The 25,664-nt window shown below is 44.8% G+C and overlaps 1 protein-coding gene across 1 annotated transcript in view; it reads left to right on the top strand.

Annotated features, from left to right (window-relative positions):
* Positions 1-663: 663 nt before the first annotated feature.
* LOC135913556 (beta-1,3-galactosyltransferase 5-like) overlaps positions 664-25,664 on the top strand; it is a 52,897-nt gene continuing 27,896 nt past the window's right edge. Inside the window, exon 1 of the mRNA XM_065446070.2 lies at positions 664-2,291. The gene's annotated coding sequence lies outside the window, so the exon portion shown is untranslated. The remainder of the gene's footprint in view (positions 2,292-25,664) is intronic.

The raw sequence follows: 25,664 nt of genomic DNA, 5'->3' as shown, positions 1-25,664 counted from the left end.
CGCTACAAAACTTCAGTTTGCAGAGAGCACTTCGTCGAATCACTCGTCAGGGATCACGCTGCTGCACATTATGCGAGCGCTTCCACTTGACTTGCACATTTAAACACCGAAACGCTGTTTTCTAACCCCGCGGGGAGCTCTTCGTGCGCCTCGGTAGCCCGATGCGTTGTCATCTGCGTCTGACAGCCTATTTGTTCCGCTATCGCTTCTGTAATATTTGTCTTGCTCTACACGCAGCCCCGGAGCAAGCTTCTCTTGCGGGAGGACACGCTGGGCAGACAACGCAGAAAAGCACAAGATAGGAAATAGTTTCACTGAGGCGAAGAGAAGACGACACACAGAACCGCGACGAAGATGAACGAAGCGAGAGAGGCGAAGAGACAGAGGAAAGCGGAACAGAAGAGGAAACACAGAACACGCCGCAGGGAAACACGAACACAAAACGGTCCTGTGTTGCCTCCGATTCGCCCGCCCTCCGAGCTCCCCTCTTTCTCTCTCCCTTTCTGTGTGTCCCCGCTAGTGGAAGAAATAAAAAGCGGCGCCACCGTGCGGTGCAACACGCGACCGCCTGTTGCCGGGCAACGCAAATCGCGTCCCCCGCTGACCCTCGCGCACCAACGGGATCGGCTCTCCAGCTCATTGCCCGATGTGACAGCGCCGACGTCAAGTCCGCGCGCGCGCCACTTCCCCGACCTGGCTCTCCCCCTGACAGCCCGCGAAGGGCATCACAAGGCGCAAGACGTGGATCCCGGAGGCATCGTTGCATCGCGTAAGAGCATCCGTCGCTGATCATCACGCCTGCAGGTGCCCGCGAGAGACTGCGCTGTCCAAACGAAGTGTTTCGGCGTCGTTGTGAACAGCGAGAGGAGCGACGAGAGTTGGGCCACGCGGAAGTTACACGCCTCCCGATGGTCGCCCCGCCTGAACTTTGCGTGAAGCTTGCTAAATCTCCCGCACTCCCAAATAAGAGTGCTTGTGAAGTTTGAGGCACGTGACAAAAGTGGCAACAGACGACTCACGGATATGCTTTTCAGAAGTTTTGCGAAGTCTTCCGCCGAGACCAGCAAGGTGGTTTCGCTTTAAATTTAGAATCCCTGGAATTGAGGGCCCAAGACAAAGCGCGTATATCTTTTTTTTTTGCTCCAGAGCCTGTTCGGGTACCTAACTTTATTTTGGTAGCAGTGCTAGGATTATTACATCGAGGTAGCAGAGAGTTTTCTGGTCCGAACGAAGCAGCTCGCAGGAAATGAGTTGAGGAAATGATGAGTCTCCGGTGTGCTCTTTTCTATGCGAGCGTTTTGAAGATAGGTTGTTAAACACTTATGTCGATCTTCTGCGGCTTCGGATATGCCGTTGAGCAGGGTGTTGGGTGGCGCTAGACATCCTCGAATATATTTTCTTCCACCAGAGGGTTGTAGTTCAGCGAAGAGGTTTTTTTCTGCGATGCGACGATAGCGTTTCATGGTTCACAATACAGGCGAAATTCACAACGGTGAGTGTACGCAACGGTGAGCGTAGCAACAGCGGCGATTAGGGAACAGTTGTCGCAGGCTGTTGCTCCTGCCACAGAACCGCTTCAGTAATAAGGCACAGTATGCTCTTTTAGTGAGTGGGGCACAGCGGTTTAAAAGCTTCTTCTAGTGATCCGGGCCCGCGCTATTAATATTGGATGCCAGGCAATGTTCATGTTATTCGCGAAGACTGCCGGCCAATAGAATACAATACTTACGAATCAATATATTTGTGAATTCGGCCCCAGGTTTGCACGTGAAGCTTTCTCTTAAACTAGCAGAAGGACGAACGCTGCGCTGATACATAACACACAACAAGGGCCAACTTCGGCGCGTCGCCTGAAAGTGCAACTCAAGCGCAAAAATAGTCCAGCCAGAGTTTCTCTCCCGAGTAGGCAATAATCCCCGCGCCAGAGCCAAAGGTACACGAGGGTGGATTAATCCCACGGAAGCCACGCGACGTCATTACACCGTGACACAGCAGGGGCTTCGACCGCAAGGGGTGCACAGAAGCTCACTGGCGGCGTACTGCTGACTGCAGCTTTGCGCGGTTTCATCCATGTAGCGGCTACGAGGTCGGGCCGACGGCTCCAGCGTCGACGGCGCTCGGCGAAAAAAAGGAGCAGGAAACAAGTGATTAGTCAGCCGGGCCGCCACTCGTTGCTAAGCCGGCGATGTCCACGGCTCAGAACCTTCGCGAAGCGGAACTACTGAGGACGTTCGTCGGCCTCCTGTCTCTGATCCAGCTGCGGCTCCTGGCGGCGACCACGGTCACAGGAGGTAAGTGAATTCCGAGAGCACCGCTGCTGTTTCATGATCTGGTTTTAACACATGAGAAACGATGGGACGAAAAATGAGTCGCGGGATACTCTAGGTGGGGACATTTCCTGCAACACACACTCCACACACACGTACGCACGTACACACACACAAACACCCACCCACACGCACGCACGCCCACACACAAAATGAGCAAAAGGGGCATAAAACTAACGCATGCAGTCGTGTGTGATGCAGGTACTGCAGCAATGAGTGAGCACATCCGTTGTACGTTACTCAACGAGTAAAACCATCTGGGGCATTAGGTCTTAGTTTGGCCTCCCTAAGCGTGGCATGCCAAGTGTCCTGAGCACCAGGGCACAGCCACGAAAGATGACGAATGACCGCGCAGACAAGGGCCACAGGGGCCATGCATGTAGGAGACGGGGTAGGGTTGATGGGCTAGTAGGTTCAACATACTAAGGCAGTGCGGCGGGAAGTACAAAGGACACAAAAACGCAAAACTGATGCTTCGATTTCCGAAATAGCAGCTGAGTTTTATTGCTTATGAACCGACATATTTAGGTGCAGAACATCGGTTTGGTGAAGCTTGGGAAAAAGCTGAATCCCAAACAAAAAGAAATACATGTGATGGCATCTCTAGACAGATATTCTTTATTTATATACTTACTTATTTATATAGATGCGCAAGGCCGATGAAGGGCTGGCGAAGAAGGGCTGAAGAAACTATCTTTTAGCTTTAAGATTCCTTCAGCTTCTAAAATTACTCGGGTAGTTATATTCTGGCTTCTACTCAGGATCGTTGTCTTTATCAAACCTACCCAACCACTGTCTCCTGCAGTGGAAGGCTAAATGACTTCAAATGGCAGTTGCAGTATGTCAGCTAAACTAAACTAAACAAAACAAAACTAAACTAAACACTAAACTAAACAAAACTAAACTAAACAAAACTAAACTAAACAAAAATTAAAGTCGAAGGTTTTGCCAGCAAAAGCCGCTATCTGATTACGAGACACGCCGGACAGGGTGAGTCACGCGATTAATTTTGACCACCTGGGTTTTTTCTAACGTGCTCCTACGCAACAAAATTGAGTTAGTTTGGCAGCTGCGGTACAAGTTTTATATTCTTGTGTCATTTCCCTTTCCTCCGAGGTTGTCTTAGAACAGGGCAAAGTCAAACAAGACTGAGCTTGACAGGAAGGCGAAACATAAAGTGAGAAACACTCGTCGAAGAAGGACTATCGCCGAAGCCTACGTTTCGACAAGGGTAGTTACCTTCGTCAACGCAGCCGCTGCTTTGCTTGGCAGCGTTTATCACAAATTAAAGGCCCCACTTTTTGACCATTTCGACTGCCGTCATTTTACTTACACCCCAACTTATTTCCCTCCTCTTTTAGGGCAGAAGGTGTGCTATATAAACGGTACCAAAGAAAGGACAGTTATCGCTCCGACAATGACAAGTCCGCTTTTCGACATGCTGGCTCCAATAATATCTCTAATTCGGCCACCGTTAACCAAAGGCAGTAGTGCCGGTTAAGGCATTTAGTAAGTTTCACGCATGTTATCTACACACGTCCACCCCAACTCGCATGCGAATTTGCGCCCATGTATCAAGAATAAGGGAACGGACGCACACTTGAATCAATGCGAGGAAGCAAACACCGAAGCATACTAAAGTTCGAAGCTGAACGTTTTACAAGGGTCAGCTCAGTAAGCTAGTGATTAGCGATAATGCGCATTTGGTACAAGCTATTACGACGTACAGAACATCTACGTTACAAGCCTTCTGCCCAGCAAGATCTAATCTATCGCAACTGAGCACACCCGCGAGTGATCAGGCAGAAAACTAAAAATAATCAGATAATAGACAGTTTTAGTTACACGTACGTAGAGGCTTTGCGTACGCAGAGCTTCTACGTGTCAGCAGTGCGCATGCGTAGAACGTAGCGGGCGCGCGCGCGTCTCACGGACGTACGTGAGATTCAGTTCTTTGCGTGCGTTTCTTGCGCACGTAGACAGCTTCGCGCGGGAGTTCCGCGAGATCACAAACAAGCGATAGCGGGCCGCGCGCGCGCAGACGGCTCGCATCGAAACACGGGGACAGGATTGAATTGGCTACCGCCGTGTTCACATTTCCCGATAGACCTAGCTACGGGGTCCCTCTTGGCGTGCGTCGCGTACGTGTAGCTAAAAGCGTTTCAGATGGCGTGCACGTAAGGTACGTAGGCTTTTCACGTTTGCGTACGTGAAGCCTCTACGTACGTGTAACTAAAACGGTCTAGTTACCGCCCGGGAAACGTTGCTGTGTTCGAACCGTGCCAACACCCTGGTTACACGTATTTGCTAAATAAAGAACGAAGAACAAAGTTAGGATAGCTTGGAATAATTTTTAGCCCCGCTTTCATTACAAGCACCGTATACTCTGCTCGCGGCGTTTGGACAAAGCGCAATGAGCTCTGAAAGCGCTTACATGTCGACTGAAGCTGTAGCCAAAGCTTCGCGTGTCGTCAACCCAGTCACCGTCTACTTTATCAGCCGAAGCAGACGTTTGCAGAGTCGCACTGCGTTGTGTACATCCATTGTAAACACAGAGGCAACGGAGGTAGCTGAGACAAGCAGTGGGCTGGTCACCACGTGATCAAAGATGGCAGCGCCCACGGGATCACCGTGAACAGGGTCAATATAGCGTTCGGCGCAGATAGCTATTATACATAGGGAAGTTTGGTGACGCATCACGCAGCCGCTGTAGGCGGCATAGCAATGTGCTGCTCGTCCCCTCAAAGTTGACTCGTGCATTCACGTGCTAAAGCCATATACTGCACAGTCTGCTTCGAACCCCCTTTTCAAATATTTCAAAATAGTTTCAGCCTGCCAGATCTCCGCAGTACGGGCTTGCCTGGGATCGCCATATTTCGCCGGTAATTTGGGAACTAAAGAATTCAAAGTTCCACGTGCCACTAGACTTGACTGCCCAGGAGCCTAAGAGGGAGATAGCTCATTTTACTACAGCTTCGGAGTGCCATGTATGTCATGTGACACCATTGCAAGAAGTGCTGGCGACAAATAGTTTCACCTACCGAGCGGCTTTTAAACTTCGATACTTGGGTGATAAAACAAGTTGATGGGTCAATGTACATGAAAAGCTTATCCTACACACCTTGCTTGTTAAAATAATTTGCTCGTTTCTACGTCAAGAAATGAGACAAATAAAATATTTGACTAATTTTGAATGAGCTAGAAAAAGACCTATTTATACAAGTCACAAGTCTTTGTAAATCTGGACAGTGGCATTCACCGTAGCCAATGTGGTTCTGATAAAAAAAGGCTTCGTTCTTGAGGGAACAGAACCTAAAATTAACTTAAGCTTTACCTATGGTTGCTTACCTAACTTCTGCTCCCATTCAACTTCACGTAGCCCATCGTTCCAATTCGCGAGCTGGTTTGTAGACAACCCGACGGCAAGCGCTGAAGCGAGCAGCGCTGTACTACTTCCCAGTATGTCTGCATCCTCGAATTGACCTTGATTTGACTCCGCTGGCTAGAGCTGCAGCACAGTCAGAGCCAGAGAGTGAAGTTGGGTGTATTAGTTAAAAGAGAACGTGTTTGCTGGTTACCATCGATAAGCAACTACGACAACGTTGTCCAACAAACAAACTACTTCGGCTATCGACCAGCCTGAGTTCTTTTGTAGCGTTCGTGTTGGACGTTGACCGCGATTAGGTTTGCCATCACTATTCCAGCTGTAGAGCTGCGTGGTTCACCGACCCAGGGGTGGGAAGTCGAGAGAGAGAGAGAGAGAGAGATAGAGAGATAGATAGATAGATAGATAGATAGAGAGAGAGAGAGAGAGATGACCCGTACACGCTCACTGTCCACCGAGAGAGTGGCCGGCCGTATGGGCATTTTGGTAGGTCATATCCTGCGCTGTTGTAGCACAGGCGCAACGAGAGAGAGAGAGCGATGATGCGTAGAAAGGCAAGGAGGTTAATCATAGGCAGTTCCGGTTGGCTACCCTGCACGCGGGGAAGGGTTAAGCGGGATAAAACGAAAAGGAGGGTAGAAGAGGGAAATAGAGGGGGAAAGAAAGAGAGACCTACACAAACAAACCGCGTGCACTACGGAGCGGTAAGGGGCGGCGTTCTTAAAGCCTGTCGTGAAGCCCCGTAGACCACATGAACATTTGTAAGGCTAGTAAGGCCTTCAGCGCGGATATTCAGGCGCAACGACAAGCACATAGAAGGCAGAAAAGGCGACTCGCAGCGCTAAATTTCAACAAATTAAATTCCAATTTCTGCAGTCGTACTTATACTACCAAAAACGTCATAAGATGGGTGCGCATTGCAGGGTAAGCACAAACAAAGGCACAGAAAGCCCAAGGAGGCACCTTTTTGGCCACACTGATTACTAGCGCGAACATATTCCCGTGTCATGGATCCATGAAGCACCAACGTGCTCAAATTTTTGTCAATCCAATGTATCTTTCTCGTTTGTTGTTTACTTGGTTCTTCATCAATCGCTAAGTATTTTTCTTTATTTACTTTTCTGTGCGGCGTTGTAGCTGTTCATAACTCTTTGCGTGTAAATTTCTCGTAGTGAAAAGTTCAATAATTTTTTCTAGCTTGCCCCTTGGTGGTTTTCCCCTTGGTAGGTTCTGTAGTTTTTTCGATTTGTGTTTTCTCTTTGTTTACAAATCGGTTCAGCTCACCGCCTTGTTATCTTCCACTAGTTCGAGAGCCCGCGATTCGGAAATACCCGTGCAGTTAAGACGAATATTTAGCTTGGGCCAACACCGATTTGCTGATTCAAATAGAGGTAAAATGCAGGGATGATTTCGTTCAACAACCACTAGACTAAATTTAATATGGATGAGATAGTAATATGGATGAGGTAGTTGAAGTGGCTGAGGAGTTCTATAGAGATTTATACAGTACCAGTGGCACCCATGACGATAGTGGAAGAGAGAATAGGCTAGAGGAATTCGAAATCCCACAGGTAATGCCAGAAGTAGTAAAGAAAGCCTTAGGAGCTATGCAAAGGGGGAAGGCAGCTGGGGAGTATCAGGTAACAGCAGATTTGTTGAAGGATGGTGGTCAGATTGTTCTAGAGAATTGGCCACCCTGTATACGCAATGCCTCATAACCTCGAGCGTACCGGAATCTTGGAAGAACGCTAACATAATCCTAATCCATTAGAAAGGGGATGCCAAGGACATGAAAAATTATAGACCGATCAGCTTACTGTCCGTTGCCTACAAAGTATTTACTAAGGTCATCGCAAATAGAATCAGGAACACCTTAGACTTCTGTCAACCAAAGGACCAGGCAGGATTCCGTAAAGGCTACTCAACAATAGACCATATTCACACTATAAATCAAGCGATAGAGAAATGTGCAGAATATAACCAACCCTTATATATAGCTCTCATTGATTACGAGAAAGCGTTTGATTCAGTCGAAACCTCAGCAGTCATGGAGGCATTACGGAATCAGGGTGTAGATGAGCCATATGTAAAAATACTGGAAGATACTATAACGGTTCCACAGCCCCCGTAGTCCTCCACAAAGAAAGCAACAAAATCCCAATAAAGAAAGGCGTCAGACAGGGAGATACGATCACTTCTATGCTATTCACAGCGTGTTTAGAGGAGGTGTTCAGAGACCTGGATTGGGGAGAATTGGGGATAAGAGTTAATGGCGAATACCTTAGTAACTTGCGATTCGCTGATGATATTGCCTTGCTTAGTAACTCAGGGGACCAACTGCAATCCATGCTCACTGACCTGGAGAGGCAAAGCAGAAGAGTGGGTCTAAAAATTAATCTGCACAAAACTAAAGTAATGTTTAACAGTCTCGGAAGAGAACAGCAGTTTACAATAGCCAGCGAGGCACTGGAAGTCGTAAGGGAATACATCTACTTAGGGCAGGTAGTGACTGCGGATTCGGATCATGAGACTGAAATAACCAGAAGAATAAGAATGGGCTGGGGTGCGTTTGGCAGGCATTCTCAAATCATGAACAGCAGGTTGCCACTATCCCTCAAAAGGAAAGTGTATAACAGCTCTGTGTTACCAGTACTCACAAATGGGGCAGAAACCTGGAGGCTTACGAAAAGGGTTCTGCTGAAATTGAGGACGACGCAACGAGCTATGGAAAGAAGAATGATGGGTGTAACGTTAAGGGATAAGAAAAGAGCAGATTGGGTGAGGCAACAAACGCGGATAAACAACATCTTAGTTGAAATCAAGAAAAAGAAATGGGCATGGGCCGGATATGTAATGAGGAGGGAAGATAACCGATGGTCACTAAGGGTTACGGACTGGATTCCAAGGGAAGGGAAGCGTAGCAGGGGGCGGCAGAAAGTTAGGTGGGTGGATGACATTAAGACGTTTGCAGGGACAACATGGCCACAATTAGTACATTACCGGGGTAGTTGGAGAAGTATGGGAGAGGCCTTTGCCCTGCAGTGGGCGTAACTAGGCTGATGATGATGATGATGAGACTAACTTAAATGAAATTTGTAGCGTTGAAAGCGAATGCGAGAATTTTCTGTACCTAGAAACAGAATAATGATTTAGTACGTTGTAGCTTTTCCGAAAGTTGTTGCCAATCAGTAAAGTGAACAAAAGAATAATGAAGCAGAGTGTTTACAGATCAGTGCCTCACTATGAGAAGCAGCTATGGCAGATCTGTAAATTGCATCCGTTAGAGCATCTCAAAGGATTAAATGTGATGTACGAGTCTACAGCTTAGGTCATTCTGTCACAAGGTTTACGAGAGTTCTGAGTAAGTACCGTTAGTGGCGTTCTTTTGAGAGTGTTGTAAATACATCGATGTTGTCGGCTTTAGATCTCCGAACAGCAGTAGTTTACATAAGCGTCACATGACTTTTTATGGAAGGTTTACAGAGTTTCAATCAGGCTGCTTCATTCTTGTAACATTTTTTTGTAAAATGTCTGATTTTCTTAATCATAACAATTATTCTCCGTACAGTCAGTTAACTTTCTTGTTTTAAATGCTGCAAAGCACATCAAATTTGGTGAAGTGGATACCGCGTAGGGCGACTTCTCCGTTTCCGCGAATATATATAAAGCAGCTCCTGAAGTAAAGCTTCTTAAAATTGCGCCATTAGGGTATGCAAATGCCCGGGTTTCAGGTCGTCAACACGGGCGTGCATTAGCGTGATGAGGTCCGCTCCGTACTCTTCGGATTAAATCAAATCGTTTCGTCTTGTGTGGCGGACACTCACGCCAGACACGTGGGCTAAGATTGAGAAATGCCAGGAAAAGATGTCCTCCGGGCGTGTGGGGGTTGTCGGGATCAGGCCTGCGCCGCAGCTTTAGAATCTTCGAGTGCTTTTGAACTTGGCAATTTTGCTCGCGCAGTGGGACGCAGAGTAACTTTTTCTAACATTTTCACATGCTGGTGTTTCCGCAGGAACTTTTGTTAGGGCATTCACGGGGCTCTTTTGTGTGTGCGTGCGTTTTATTTTACTCCAACAGGGGACGTCATTTGCACACAGAAACAGTCGAATGTTGTTAACTGCTCAGAACTATTTGCTCTTGTGGCGTGTACGAGAGCATTATAACTGCTGTCAGAATGGACTTTTCCATATTCTTTGTTTGACACTTTTCTTGAGCGGGTGAATGAATTGAGAGGCGTACCCGGCTCCGTCTGACGGGCACCAGCATCTCCTTGAACGACGAACAGATAAAAAAATGCTCGGATTGACGGCAACTTGCTGTAACCAAAGTATATATATGGTTTTGATTACAACATATGCTACATTTCGGTCTGGGTGGGAATCGAACCCGGACCTCTGGAGTGCGAGACGACCACGCTTTCCCGACGCTCCACATTTCCGGGTGAATAAAAGTGTGGCCTAGTGAGTGCTTCATTGAGCTCGTCACGACGCAACCGATGGAGAGGAGGTGGCGCCACGCCATGACTGTATAAGATGAGCGCACTGCCTCCCGCGCCAAAGGGACTACAATGCATTCGCATTCCCCCGCGCAGGCAGTCTTAAGTACCTCTGCGGAATTTTCGTTTAGGCCACCACTCTACGCTCACTAATCTCGGGCCCAAGTAGCACTCTGAAGCGTCAGACGCGTGCTTGAAAAGCCAGTTTCTCGCAGTGTTCCCTCGTGACAGCTGGCGCTTTGAGACGCTGTGCTAGGCTGCAGGGCCTTCGGGGTTGGCCCATATTTTTCGGGAGATGGACGTGATACCTGTAAACGTGGCGTAGCTCGCTACAATGACATGGAATTTAAATAGTCACATTTGCCCCGTGTGCCGGTGACCGTCTTTCACCGGCTAACTAATGTTCAAAGTTATCGCGCAGCTTAAGACGCGCCTTTCTGTATCGGAAGTTTCACGAATGCTATCCACGGTTCTGTTTGTTCCCTACATTGTCACCGAGCCTTGTGCAAGCAGGCTGCGTGCATGATGAGAACAGTGGTGTACATTTGTGAACTTACGCGAGCACCAAGCAATTACGCTGGTAGATTCGATGAGCCACGTATAAATAGCCGGGGCATGGATCACCACATCAGATTTTCGACGATCACCGACTGTGCTCCCCGCTGTCATTGCGCGAATATTACCTATATTGCTGGGCACATGTTCGCTCAATAAAGAGTTTCGTGACTTGCGTTGTGCCACTGTGGTTGTTCACCGTCACCACAACGTCAGAGTATATACTGGTGACTCGTGCTTGTAGAACTTCCTTTCAAATCTTAGCTATTTTTGCAGACGCTCACGAGAATTGCGTGATTTAAAAAATTCGAATAGCATTTTAGCAGTTTGCAACATTCCAGCGAGAAGAGATGACGGAATTCTCTGAATTGCTTTTGCAGTAGCATTTAAAACGGATACACTGAACGTGTTCTACCTTTAGAAGAATCCTTTTGTAGTTCGTGAGTGCGCCATTTTTAAAACAAACGTAACTAATATAACACATGCACACAACGTGTAATATCAGACGTCTTTTTTCTTTTCCTTTTCAACTTACTCTTAGGTGCCGCTTACAGAACTCTGAAATATTTTTGTATTTCTTGTGGAGTTATCGATTTGCGTACCTAGTGTTCGCGCTTTGTGCAGTTTTGGAATTTTCACCACCATCCTCATCCACCAATGCCGAAATTTTAAGTCAACGTAGAAAAGGGTTTGTGTGGTTTTATTTGTTTTTATGAAAAACTGGCGACCTTTAGGTAGATTTTTGGGAACGCTGCAGAGTCCTGACAACGGGCACTTAGGACGAGTGCTAAGGTAACAGGGGATGCTGAAGGAGAAGCATAGTTTTGGAATATCAAATATTTTTTATGTCCAGAATTTTTTCAAGTGAAATAAAAACATAGATGATTCGTTTAGGAGTACCAATGTATGTCCATCACGAGGCAACAGCGTAGCCTTATTTTCACTTTCTTCTAAGAGGAGATGCTACTCAGACATGCATTTTCGTGAATAATAAAGTAACTGAATGAAATTTATGCTTTATATTGAACCTAATTGTTTTCGGATATAGTTTAATAAGTTTCTCAATATTTTAGCTAGTTACTCTTCTGTGCCCTTTGAAACTAGGAAAAGTGTGGTTTGAACCTCAGTTTCTTGTGCAGAGTGGGCATTTCATAGCAGGCCTAGCAGAGTGTTGTAAAATATTCTGTAATGATCCTTATACAAAAGTAATTGCAACTGAGCTCAAATATAGTTTTATTCTCGCTTTATCATTTAAAGAAATAAATTTATAATGTCGTCTGCCTATTCTGAGAGAATCAATGAAGAATTTCATAAGAAGAACAGGTCCATAATTTACCAAAAATGCAATATAACGATGATACTTGCATATACAAATAATTGTCCATGCTCACGTAAAATTTGGCAAAGATGTAGTCACATTAAATACAAGTTTTTGCACCAGCTGTGAAAGCAACTGAACATTAAAACCAAATGCAGTTGAGAGTTTTAAAGATGCACATACTAAGGCAGATATTAAATTTACATCAAGGATGGCCAGAATGCAGATCAGTCTTTCCAGAAGTGTACAAGTTTAAAATTCTCGCGCTGCAGTGGTGACAATTCTTCCTCTTCCAGGCCGGCTTTCTTTGCCGGTTTGAGAAGACGAAGCTTCAGCTGTCTGTTTCGCGGACGATCTTTTTAGTTTTTTTTCTGATCTGTCTGGTTGCTACGAGCGACCAACTTCAGAGTCTAAGGGACCTACAACTCTTGTAGAATTTCCCCATACCCTTTGACGCTTTTGTTGAACGGCAGTGTGACCATATAAGAGGTCACCTGCACAAAAATACGTCAAGCAAGTGCTGCTGGCTCAGTCATGGAGCCAGCTACCTTCTCAGCAAGAAAGCTAAAGACATGAGCAAAATGTGGGATCGTTAGCATCATCAGTTGAGAATGATTAAAAAAATTAGGTAACAGCTACCACGCCTTGCTTAGAATAACTTTTCACAGTCGTCTGGTTTGAAGCAGTTAATGTGCCACGCTTGCAAGTAGAATCTTGCAGCTTGATCTTGAAATGAAAATTTATCCGTTTTGTGATTTGTCTTCGCCCACTGTGTGGCTCCAGTTGGAATTCTCTAATGATGATATAGTGATTCATGGTGTAACGTCCCAACGCAGTAACGATTCTGTTAGAGACACTTGTCCACCTAAATAACCATGAACTTAAGCTTATATTTACATTCGGCTCCCATCATAATACACGGCCGCCGGGGGGGAGGGGAGGAGGGAGTCATCAAAACTGCAACCTTGTTCTCAGAAGCAGAAAGCCAAAGCCAGAAAGCGAAGACAGCGGGTATGCTGTGATATACATAATGACCTACCGCACGGTTGCCTATGTCAGGCGCCTGTAAAACTTGTCTCTCTGCACCGGGCCCCACTATCCAGATCCAGGTTCTAGTCAGATTTAGTACATTCTACATCATGAAAGATGGGAGGAGCGCTTTCGGAAAGGTTATACAAAGATTAACTGGAGGGGAACCACACCCTTGTTGCAAACAAACAAACAAACAAACAAACAAACAAACAAACAAACAAACAAACAAACAAACAAACAAACAAACAAACAAACAAACAAGCAAACAAACAAACAAACAAACAAACAAACAAACAAACAAACAAACAAACAAACAAACAAAGAAGCAAGCAAACAAGCACACAAACAAACAAACTAGCAGGCAAGTAGGCAAACAAACAACCAGATAGCAAAGAAATAAACAGGCAAACAAGGAAACAGGCAACAAACATGAGGACAAACAGGCAAATAAGCAAACAAACAATAAGCAGGCTAGCAAACAAACAAGAAAATAAAGAAACAAGCAGGCTTCTTCAAAATAGTGCACCAACTAGCCCAGCCAGAAGTTCTTCTAAGCAAACTAACAAGCATTATTATTCTCATTATCAGGCATGAAAATATACAAACGCACAGAAGAAACAGGGAGGGAGCAAGCTGACAACTGCCATCGAGAGGGACACAACGCCTGCTTACTCTTTCGGGAGGAGGAAATGAACAGAGGTGAAGAGTAGAAGATGATAAAAACATTGAAATAGGAAAGAAAATACGAAATAAACAAATGACAGACACACGGACAAAAAAAAGTAGGAACACAAAAAAAATCTCTATAAACAGATGGCTAAATCACATTTCGGCATGAAACTTAGCAAGACTTTATGGGTCTCGTCGCGTTGAGCAACACTCCCTCTCGGAAAGAGGCAATCAGCCAGCCAAACTAACAAGCAAATAAACAAGCAATCAGACATGCAAACAAATAAGTCAACAAATTTTGTATGCGGTTTTGGCACGTAAAACCTTATAATTTTATTTTTCAAATTTCGTGTGCGAATGGGGAACTCTGGTGCGATGAAGCGCATGCTTTCGCCGTTCCACAGACGCGAGTCGTGTTGTGATCTCTAGCGTTGACATTGCTCCGTCTGGTGCATTCATCGAGGAAGTGACCCAGAGGAGGAGGAGTGCCTGCCTTTCCATCATGCGTCTCCTTGACCCGAGTCGTCGTTGAGAGCGGGCCACGCCACTCTTGCCATTTTATTCTCACGTCGTCTGCACCTCCGGCGGTGCCAGACGGCGGCGTCTCGCCAGCTCCCCTTCGTGTGCTCTCGCCATAATTCGACACATCCGTTCGGCATTCCTGGACGCATTGCGGCGCTCGGTCGCGTAAGTTTACACACCGCGGTATTTAAGAAAACTTTAAATTTCCCAGCATTTTTTGTGACCATAGCCAGTAAAATCATAATCTATGTTGTTAGCATATGCTTATACAAGTGTCAAGGTTGCAAAAATACTCAAGTTTTTCTTGGATCGCGAGGTCTGCAAACTGTAAAGGCAAGGTTATGCCCGCACAGTGCGCCTTATCTGTACCTTTCTTGGTTTCGAACGTCTAGAAATGCCCATGGCGTGCTCGCTTTTGCATTGCAGCAGAATCAAAATTATTTGCTTAGAACAGAGTGCGAAACTTACAAGAGTACAGAAGCACACAGAAATATCACGTGATGCTTGTGGTCATTTTGCTCTCCCGTTTATCCTTCGTTTTCTAGGCACTGTTCCCAAGCTCTGCTACTCTAACTAGCCGAACAATACGTTTTGAATACAATTCATTTCAAATAAAATGTAGGAAGGGTATGGTGATATACACAGTACATTGGCATAGTAAAAGAACCTGTCTAGTTCTGTACCAGCTAGCCCGATAGCACGACTAACGCGTGTTATATAAACCTAGATAAGCAAAAATTATAACCATGCATACTATCGAAAGTTAGGAAGCCATGACAGAGGTGCCTTGGACACTGTGTGCAGAATGCGGAGAGTAAGGCGATACGGCGCACATCATACTGTCTTGCTGACATGATGCGGCGCAGTGAACAATATAACTTGATGCTGTGCCAAGAAACCCCTTTGCACACCAATACGTACCTGTGTAAATTATAATTGACATCAAGAAAAATAGTGCAGCTGGACAGGCAATGTAATGTAACTCTAGCGGCCGACAATCGGCGGACTGCTAGATTTACAGAAGGAGTAACAAGGAATAGGAAGCGTATTCCAGGAAGGAAGAAAACTAGGCGGGGGGATGAAATGAGGAAATTTGCAGGTTCAAGTTGCAATAAACTAGCGCGAGAAAGAAACAATTGGAGATCGCTGGGGGAGGCCATCCTCCTGCAGTGGGCATAAAAATAGGCGGATAATGATTATCATAAAGGTGACGATGATTATGCACCGTGTCTAGTGCACCGTGGTCTAGTATTTCCAAAACACCAACTCCCCCCTCCCCCCGTAATTTGTGTTTGTTTCGGAACGTGGACATTCACATCTGAGGTATGGTATGGCAGGACATGTGAGGTGACAAACTATAATACCCTGATGGATTTGCTACAGGGGGAGCTATTACTGGCCTCGACTTTCAGGTTAAACCTGGCTGGATTGGGCAGGTTTGATTTGGAGTGTCTATATTGCGTTGATCATCTACATTGTTGTAGTGCAGGCGGAACGGCGGACCCACAGAGAATGGTGGCATATTAGACAACGTGCAGCGCTAACTACTATAAATAGGTTTATTTTTTCTACAGCCGTCATTATCAACAAAAACGTCTAAGAACACACGTACATTGTCTCGTGTAGATAAACGAAACGATCACAAACATACACTTTTAAGCCCCATTGATTACAGCAGGTATGCGTCTGACGCACACAAATGTCTTTTAGGCCTTTTGTTGACAATGCAATGTATGGAGTACTGACGCATGCGTCACCAAATGCTATGTTTTTAGAGCGCAGCTCTTAAGCGCCCCTTTCTGCCTTCAGCGTCGGCTTGCCTCGGCGTTGTTATGCCCCGTAACCGAGCGTACGAGCGCAACGAAAGATGACAGCGAATGCGGAGTGCAGTGGAAGATGAAATAAGGGCGCGCCAGGAGGAAAGTGGAAGAGGAGGCTACAGTGAAATAATGAGACGGAAAGCGGAGGAGGAGTGGACGGGATACGGTCTGCGCATGCGCTGAGTTGTCGGCGGCCACAGCATCTGCAGCCACGTGGGCGCTTCCGAGGAGGGAGGGGGCCAGGGTAGCGTTCGTTGTACCGGCGTCTGTGACGGGGATCGTAGTCCCTGCAAGGGGCGATGGCGAGCGGCTACGAGTAAAGGCCCAACCACAAGAAAGAAAACTACGACGGATTTTCGGAGTCGGCAACAACCGGCGTCACCCGATGGCGGTTGCCGACACTGAGAACAATGCGCCGCCGGTTCACGCTGGCTCGGCGTCGCAAGACTGAGCATGCCAGACTGCAGCGCCGACGACGGAAGTGGTGGTAGAAACAAGAGGCAAACAAACTATGGCCTCCGAGACGGTGCCACGCGCCATGTTACCAAGCTCGGGTGCCGTTTACAGAGCGAGCTTTCGGCGTCATCAGGCCAAACATGGCGCTTGCTCGAAGAGAACAGGAGCGGGACGCAAGGCCTAAGCTACAGTCGCGCCGGAAATAGCCTATTTTTCTCGTTCTTGTAAATCTCACTGCAGTTATCCAGCATCCACAGAGGTAGTTATCGAATGCAGCAAGCCGGTGTACCCGACGACGCCTCATCAGTGGGTACCATCGCCGAAAAGAACGGACAGAGGGTAGAAAATGTGTGTTGTCTGTACGGGAGCGTCGGAAGAAGTATTTTAAGCCGTCGACTTTGTGATTTTCTATGCGGTGCTTCGCGTATGCTTCGCTAAAGAGAAGTCCATCGCCTACACGTGCATTCTGAGCAGGACACATGCTCAGGGCGTGGCGCAATGAATAGTGTCTGATCGGCACACTCAGCGTACGCGACTTGTATGTGTGTGTGGTTGGTTTGTTGCCGAGAAGTGGTGGACCGCATTCCCTTGCAATTTTCAGAAGTGATGACACGGCCAGTAGCGATAAGCTTTAATGCATCATTATCGGCTTTGCCGGCTGCGATGCGCGGCGGTGATGATGACGTTCGAGCTGTGTGTTTTCTGTTACGATGCGCGTTCGCAATATATATATATATATATATATATATATATATATATATATATATATAGGCCACAGTTCCACAAAGCGATCCGTTTTCAGCTGCACTGCCCGATTATGGAGAAAGGCGGCTCACCTGTTGTCATTAATTAGCATGTTCGTGGCCGCGGGGCATTACGACTGAGAATTCAGCTGCTATCACAATATAAAGGGTGCCTGTTGGCTGTTATACAAATATTCTGAACACATATTCTCACAAATAGGCCAGCGTATTACAGGACCTTCTCGCTTACCTGCATTTGCTGCAAAATGCTCGAACATGTCATCGCTTCGCATATTTATAACTATCTCTAATCTAACAGTTTCTTTTTCCGCTATCAACACGGTTTCAGAAAAGGCTTCTCGTGCGAGACACAGCTACTCGAATTTACAACAGATATCCGTCTTAACATGAATCATTTCTTACAGACTGACTGCTTAATCCTTGACTTTTCGAAAGCGTTTGATCGCGCTGCACATTACCGCCTCATATTGATATTATCTGCGCTAAATTTAGACTCCTGCACATTGTCACGGCTACGTAACTTTCAATCTAATCGAGGGCAATTTACGTCTGCTAACGACTTCGATTCCCCCAAATATAACGTTACTTCTGGAGTGCCACAAGGAAGCGTCCTTGGGCCTCTGTTGTTTCTAATCTATAGCGATGGTCTGCCTAACAACATATCGTCTTGAATACGATATTTGCCTATGATTGCATAATGTACCGTCCAGTAACCAATAGTGATGATCATATAGCACTCCAACGAGACCTAGAGATAGTGAACCAGTGGCGTAACACATGGTTCATGCCACTAAACGTGTGAAAATGTAAAACAATGCCTTTAACCTGCGAACCTGGTAATTTGCAGTTTATGTACCGCATTAACAATAGTATTATATCCCCGACTACACAATATAAGAATCTTGGCGCGCACCATGCACCTAACTTATCATGGTCTAAGCAGGTTACGTGTGTCTCTGCCAATGCGTCCAAATCATGAGCTTTTTTGCGCCGGAATTGCGTAGTGTTGCATCCGCCTTGCGTAAGATGGCCTACTTAACGTTCGTGCGACCTCAGCTTGAGTGCGCGTCTTCCATTTGGTCTCCACACTAGCATTACCTAATTGAAGCGTTGAAAATCATTCGGAATAGGGCAAGTCGTTTCATTACTCATAATTACAGCGCCCAGTCTAGCATAACGCCGATCAAAGCCGAACTATCGTTTCAGTCGTTGAGTACTCGCCGCGATATTGCATTGATGTCATTGTTCCACAAATTCATTCACTCTGACCGATTATCCCTACTATGCTTGAAACACCACGCTTTCACATCGCGCAGATTGCTCAATAATTTCAGCTGTGTCCGCGTATATGGAGCAACACAAGCATTTAACTTTTCACCACTGCCTCGCGCTATGCGTCTCTGAAACAGCCTTCTCAATAGCTTTGCTTCGCTCAGAAATCATGATGCCTTTTGCAGTAATTTGGTCAAGCATATTTCTCCACACTGCGCGTAGGGTTGAGTTAGTGCACGGGTACGCATCAATCCCATTACGCTTGCGTTTTCAATATATTGGCACGCGTTATTCCATACGTTTGTTTTTTGTTCTTTTTTAACATTACACTGTGTATAATGTCTCAACGCAAAGTATCTTGCTGCCTTTATGTAATAATTCTTGCTGTTCTTGCTGTTTTTATGCAATGCTTATCTGTTCATTCCTTTTTCGTTTTTTCTTTGTTTTTGACATCTTTCTGTACATATATAAATTTCATCGTTTTCTGCCAATATTTGAATCCCTTTATGCATAGATATCTTTTTATTGACTGTATCATTGGATAAACTGTACCATGTGCCCCCCTCACGCTATGCCTCAGCGTAGGCCTGTGAAGTCTTTCCGAAAAAAGATAAATTAGTTATGTGATTCACGAGAGCCAATGAGCACGAACTGCTAACCAAGTTTTCAGTTGAGTCTGTCGGCAGAATATCTGTTCTCTGTGTTATATGAGCCACACTGTTTTGGTCAGTGTGCTAAATTTCTCTCTTGACATGAATTTACTGCCCAGCCGGATAAGCCATTGTCAAACCATCAATTTGAGAACCATACACACGGACAGTTTGTTTTATCTTATCCAGCAAATAATACGCAAGCATAGCTCCGTTTAACATCAGCTTAACTTATGCACGCAATTGAGTTGCTGCATGTGAGAAAAAATTATTGCGTAAATAATAATTAGTCATTTGCAACATCAAATACCTACTTATGTCTTGATTGTATAAGTTGTGCTATTCATTTGACGGGTACAGTAACATGTAAGTACAAAATGCATGCGGTCCTTGCGTTTACGTGCATGTGTGTTTGAATAAAACAGCACAACTTTTCCTATGAAGACATGTCGCACTAACTCGACCCTACCAAAGATGTTCTATGGAGTATTCAGCTAGTCTTATTTTAATTTTATCACGTGTTGTAGTTACAACATTTCATACCTGTATGTAAAGCAACTTATGCACTGCATCCGCTTCATATGAGAATGCATATTTTAGACCAAGAATAGTACCCGAGGCAACAGCTTTTTATTTAGCCTTTGCCACCGCTTGTTAGCATAGCTTTGTTGATTATGTCGTTTAAGCAACTCAAAGATTTGTGTTTGGTATACCAGCATTTAAATACTGAATGCAGCTACACTACTTTGTATACTAGTGCTGTCATGTGTCCTTAAGTTATACATGGTGACAGCATTTGGGGTCATGAATTTCAAGCCCAATTTCAATTGAGCCTTCCGATCAAGTGCATTCTCCCTGTTCGACAGTCAATTTAATGGACTGCCACAGGACCGATAGTTCGAAGACTAATTCCTGTATGCTGTTGGTCGATCAGAGCGTGTGCAGAAACTGTGTCTGATACAGCACTTGACCTACAACAATAATCACAGAGCTTAACCTGCTACATGTACTTAAGTCGCTGACAGAGGCAGAGGAAGATGTCGCACTGATGAAACCGTCACTCATCCCTTGAAATGTGAATGTGTGACCCAAACCTTCATGAGCATATTGGTCACAACCATGCGACAGTACAAAGGGGAACTAAGCTTTAGAATATTGTCACCATCTTAGCTGGTTTGTCATGACGCTCTTGCCTGCAAGCTTCGTGTTTATATTTAATGGAGTTTCTATTTTTAGAAATAACGGCTTCCAAAACAGTTACTGCACTAATGAAGGAACAGCACACATACGACTACTGAAGAAGGCATCTGTACATGTAGAGCAGAGAGAACGTAGGGGTAAGTTAAAAAATATTGAGGTAAAAATAAGTAAAGCAATGTATTTTCGCATTAGAAGGTATAGCACTGGCAGTACATGCACATTCAGAAGATGCAATAAGTACCATGTGGGAAAAAAATGGAGACGTATGATGCCGAATACATGCATGCCTTTTGAATTTTTATGTAAAGATATATTCCAGTCTGGGCTTTTGTCTTCTGTGTCAGAGGGTAGAATATCAAAGCAGAGGTGCAAAATGGATGTTGTCGGTAGTGGTGTTACTCAAGTTGCACCAAACACAGCTATCAGTGTGCAAAGCATTGGAGCAGTAACCTTTGGACCACTAACCATATGTATATCACACAGAAATATTTAGCACTGACCAGTTAGACCTCTAAATGAATGATGCGTGCTGTTTTCAACTATATATATATATATATATATATATATATATATATATATATATATATATATATATATATATATATATATATATATATATATATATATATATATATATATATATATATATATAACGAGAAGACAGGGGGTTAACCGAGGGACCCGATATTTATTAGTCACATAATGAGAAGCCAACAAACACTGACACCAAGTACAACATAGGGGAAATTGCATGTGCTTAATAAATGAACTCAAGTAATGATAAATTAATGGAAATTAAAGTGGATGAAAAAACAACTTGCCGCAGGTGGGAACCGAACCCGCAATTTCCCCTATGTTGTACTTGGTGTCAGTGTTTGTTGGCTTCTCATTATATGACTATATATATATATATATATATATATATATATATATATATATATATATATATATATATATATATATGGCCTGCAGCACAACGAGCTCATGCGACAAAAAAAATTTGTCCACCTGAATGTTATGTTGCTTTTCATCGTGTCTGAGTTATAGCACTTCCGAATTACAGGAACTATAGGAATTTACAGGAATTACAGGAATTTATAGATCAATTCCGAATTTTTATAGCTAAATACCACAGAGAAAGCCACCGGAAACTACCTGCATTGTGACTGGGAGGTAACAACACAAGTATTTGTGTTGTGTCCTACCTATCCATTGATGTGATCTTGCTTTATAAATGTAAAATGTCACTCCAACAAAGCTGAGCATCAACGCTTACTAATAAAGGACTTTTTGAATGCTAGGCAGTTATGCTTATAAGCGTATTCTGACAGCAAATGTGCAGGACCTTAATTTCAGAATGATTGAAAGGGAAGTTCTTGCATAGCCGAGCTGTTCTAGTGTGCCGGCAGGAAAACAGAAGTGCCAGGTGGCACCGTGTAGTTCAAGCGTAACAGTTAACTAGTAAAGAAGCCACTGGTATTAAGGTGACCCATATGTGCGAGGATTGTATTATCTGAGCCGTTTACAATGTTGCTTTTAATATGCGGAATTACCACAGCTTTGATTTGTCAGCTTATTTTTCTCTGTGTGTGGGTTGTACACCCACACATACAGCGCTGCAATGAAGTCTACAATGGTGAGCAATGTGGAAAGAAATGAAATTACATGTGTCATGTGCCGATTTGAATAGTACATGTGAATGCATACCCAGTTTGCTTCGGTACGTTTTCTTGTGGGACAGTTTTACGCTTGGCATTGAGGCTCAGCCACTGGGGCCTCCTTGACTGCCTATTTCTGCGCTCTCTTTCACATCATGGGCGTACCATTTATTTGGCTACTCGAGTGGTGGCTAGGTAATAGAGCCCACCAATATAGCGGCTTTACGCAGAACAGATTGTGCACTGGTCGCCAGTAAGAGTCATTTCATCTCCTTCACAGATAAACGCATTTCATACCAGTTTGAATATACATTAGATACTGCACAAATTTTTGGGGGTATAAATTTGAGTATAAATTTTTTGGGGTACTTGGACTAAGCAGATTGAATATGTAACAGTGAGTGCTTGCAAAATGCTGAATTTTGTGAAACCTAACTGCAAGGACAGGGGCTCCAAAAATTGGAGAACGATTTTACTAATGTAGGATCCATATTATTGCGCGCCTGTGCGGTCTGGGATTTGCAAACTAAAATTCTTTATATTATGATTCAACTGGCGCAAAACGCACTGCTCGATTTGTTCCTCATTATTATAGCTTTACTTCTAGTTTTGCTACACTTAAGCGTGGGCTGGGTTGGAAGTTATTAAGCCGGCGCATAAACAAACATGCGATTAAAGATTCTTTTCAAAACTTATTGCCGCGTGGTTAAAGTAGACGGGGAAATATACCTGTTGCCCCCATGTTTCTCATCTCAATGACGTGATCACTAATGGAAAATAAAAAAAAATAATTGTCGAACAAATGTCTCTCGTGGATCATTTTTTCCCTACGCCATCAGTCAATGGAATCAATTTCCACAACAAATTACTGAATGCCGAACTGAAGTGTCGTTTTGAGCTTTGTTGTTGGATGTATAATGGCGTGTGCGGTATTTTTCTGTTTGCTCCACGCTAGCCTAATACTGTGTGTTCTTACCCCCTTGCAGTAAGGCCTTCGGGCGCTGCAGGTATTTTAAAAAAGCCAAACCCAAATAACTGACCATTCATTTGTTATGAAAATAAAAAATGGCAAAAAATGTTTCCTCACCTATATTAGCGGCACTGTCTTGCGCCATATAAGCATTCACGTCATTTCATTTTCATGTGCATGTTAAGGCGGCTATTAACATGAGATCACTGAACTCGCTGCGAAGCTTAGTCAGTTCATGATCCTAAATTGCTTTAAAGTACTGGCCTGCGCATTATTCTCATTTTAAAATGTGTCTGTGCATTAGCTAACTAGGTTGTTGCTATATAACACATAGCCGAAGCCAATTCGCTCAAATAACCAGAGTGGAGCTTACAATAGATCACCAATTACGCGCATGCTGTGCAAGTTCATTTTTTATATAGGGAAAAGAATAAAAATAGAACGTGCATGTAGGATGCTGAGAACATGAAATGGTCCTAAGTAGATCATCCTTGTTAGCTGTCATGGCTAAGAGAGGGAGCATGCCTGTCATGGTACAAATTGACCTTTTATGCACTTCGGTAATGTGTTACACGTTGTTTAAATGCTGATTAAGGTATGACTAATTAGTAAGGGTGCAACATATTGGCCAGCCAGCCCGGCTAGAAAGAATGTAATTATTTGCTTTCAATCAAAATAAGGTGTCTTACCAGCAATATAAATTATTTGCTTTCATATAGATTTTCTCCGTTAAAAATCTGATTAATATATATCTGCATAAGGTAAATATTGTACATACATATTGCTTTTGATGAATTGTACACTTGCTGCTTAACCTTCACTCCCTTGTGGCAGCAATTTAACCGCTTATACACAACGCATATACAGACTCTAAGAACATCGCTCATGGCTGAGCACATCTTTTATTTTTTTCTGCTTCAGTTAAGGTTTTATTTTGTTTGGAAAGTTTGCACGCAGCAAGTATTTAATTTCAAAAAGGCATGTTTTATGCCGTGCTTCGTCTTGGATGATTTTATATATGCAAAACAAGGAAGAAGCATTTTGTGCATCAAAGTGTTTTAAGCACACTCTTGAAATTTGCAGAGTAAAAAAAAAGCTTGAGCAAGCGAATGCACGCAAATAAGAAGGCAGGACACGAAGTCGCACACAGGTGCTCACTGGTTAAGAGGAGTGGCTTGTCGACCTACGCAGCTGCATTCTGCGGCAGTTGTGCGTGTGTTTCGGGTTCTTGCAAGCTGGCTCTATCAGAGCTAGAAACTGCGCCATCGCAGTACAGAAACTAGTGCAGAAACTGCGCCATGGCGCCGAACACAACCGAGTATAGACAGCGATATATGGGGATTCTCGGACGAATCGCTTTTGCGGGACGTAGAACACGGCGCGTTGGACCACTCGGTAGGTTTCGCTCAACCAGCCAGTGGGGCGCGCTCTGAAAGCGATCGTCCGGGAATAGGTCCCATGTTGCGACATGATGCGATTGCAATGTGTTTTTAAAAGGTGGCGCAGATTTTTGCTACTCGTTCCACCCTGCAGGCGTCCGCCCCGGTACGCGTGCAGGCGGAACACGGGCGTAATGGATGGAAGGAATGAGCATGCCTCGGTCATAAGAGACGATTGGAGGTTTGGTGGCAGAAAAGTAGGGAGACCATGAAAGACGGAGACGTACAAAAACAATGTTGCCAGTAGTGCTTCAGAAAGTTTGATGCTGGGAATTGGTTGCATGTTTTTTTTCCTCTTATTCGCTCTCCACCGAGAAATCCCGCTCGTTAGTGCAGCGTAGAAAAAAGGAACGTTCCATGCCAGCACTCGCAGACGGGGACATGCAATGAGCAAAGCCGCGGAGTGCACACAAGCGAGCACGGCTGCTGCTTGTGATGCTGCGTCACTGCTGCTACGTGCAGCAGTGGAGACAACAAGCAAAATACTGTACATAGCTGTGCTAAAGCCAAAGACAATTTTTATGAAGTTTTAAAATTACGCGAAGTCTTTCTGAAGTTAAACATTGTTGAGCATTTCGCAAAACTGGCCGGCTAAATTCGGGCATAAGAGAAAATAAGACCTGGCCACATTGCGTCACGCGTCAAATAGTGAGTATCTAGTGGTTGAGAGCCATCTATAAACCACGTTGAGAGTCGACGCCGCTTGCCGTCAGCCGGGGCTGACGCTGAAAATCCCTTGAAAATCGGTTCCTTGTGGTTGGGTTTTAAAGGACAACTCCGGCGATGTTTCGATGTCAACGGATGTCGATGAAATTCGCTGGGTACGTTCGTCTGAACACTTCCGTCATGTCCTCAAAAAGCATGTTCGAGAGTTGCATAGATTAAGTACAAATGAATTCAATTAACTGCCTCGAATGTCTTACCTTGCCTCCTCCTAGGTTAAGCCACATTTAGCATGACGTCAAGAGTGTCCCACGCAGAGCATGCCGTGATTATGCAGACGACATTGACGAGAGCGTCGAGGAATCGCCGATCGTAAGCTGGTGCATGGCGTGAGAAGTTGCGTTTCCTGCAGACGTAGGCTGCACCAACTACAGCCCTCGCCATCCGCCCACACACTTTCAGCACATGC

This window comes from Dermacentor albipictus, chromosome 9 (genome assembly GCF_038994185.2).
Source record: "Dermacentor albipictus isolate Rhodes 1998 colony chromosome 9, USDA_Dalb.pri_finalv2, whole genome shotgun sequence".
NCBI classification, from domain to species: Eukaryota; Metazoa; Arthropoda; class Arachnida; order Ixodida; family Ixodidae; genus Dermacentor; species Dermacentor albipictus.
The sequence above is the reverse complement of the archived record's forward strand: the minus strand, read 5'-3'. Positions and strand labels throughout refer to the sequence as shown.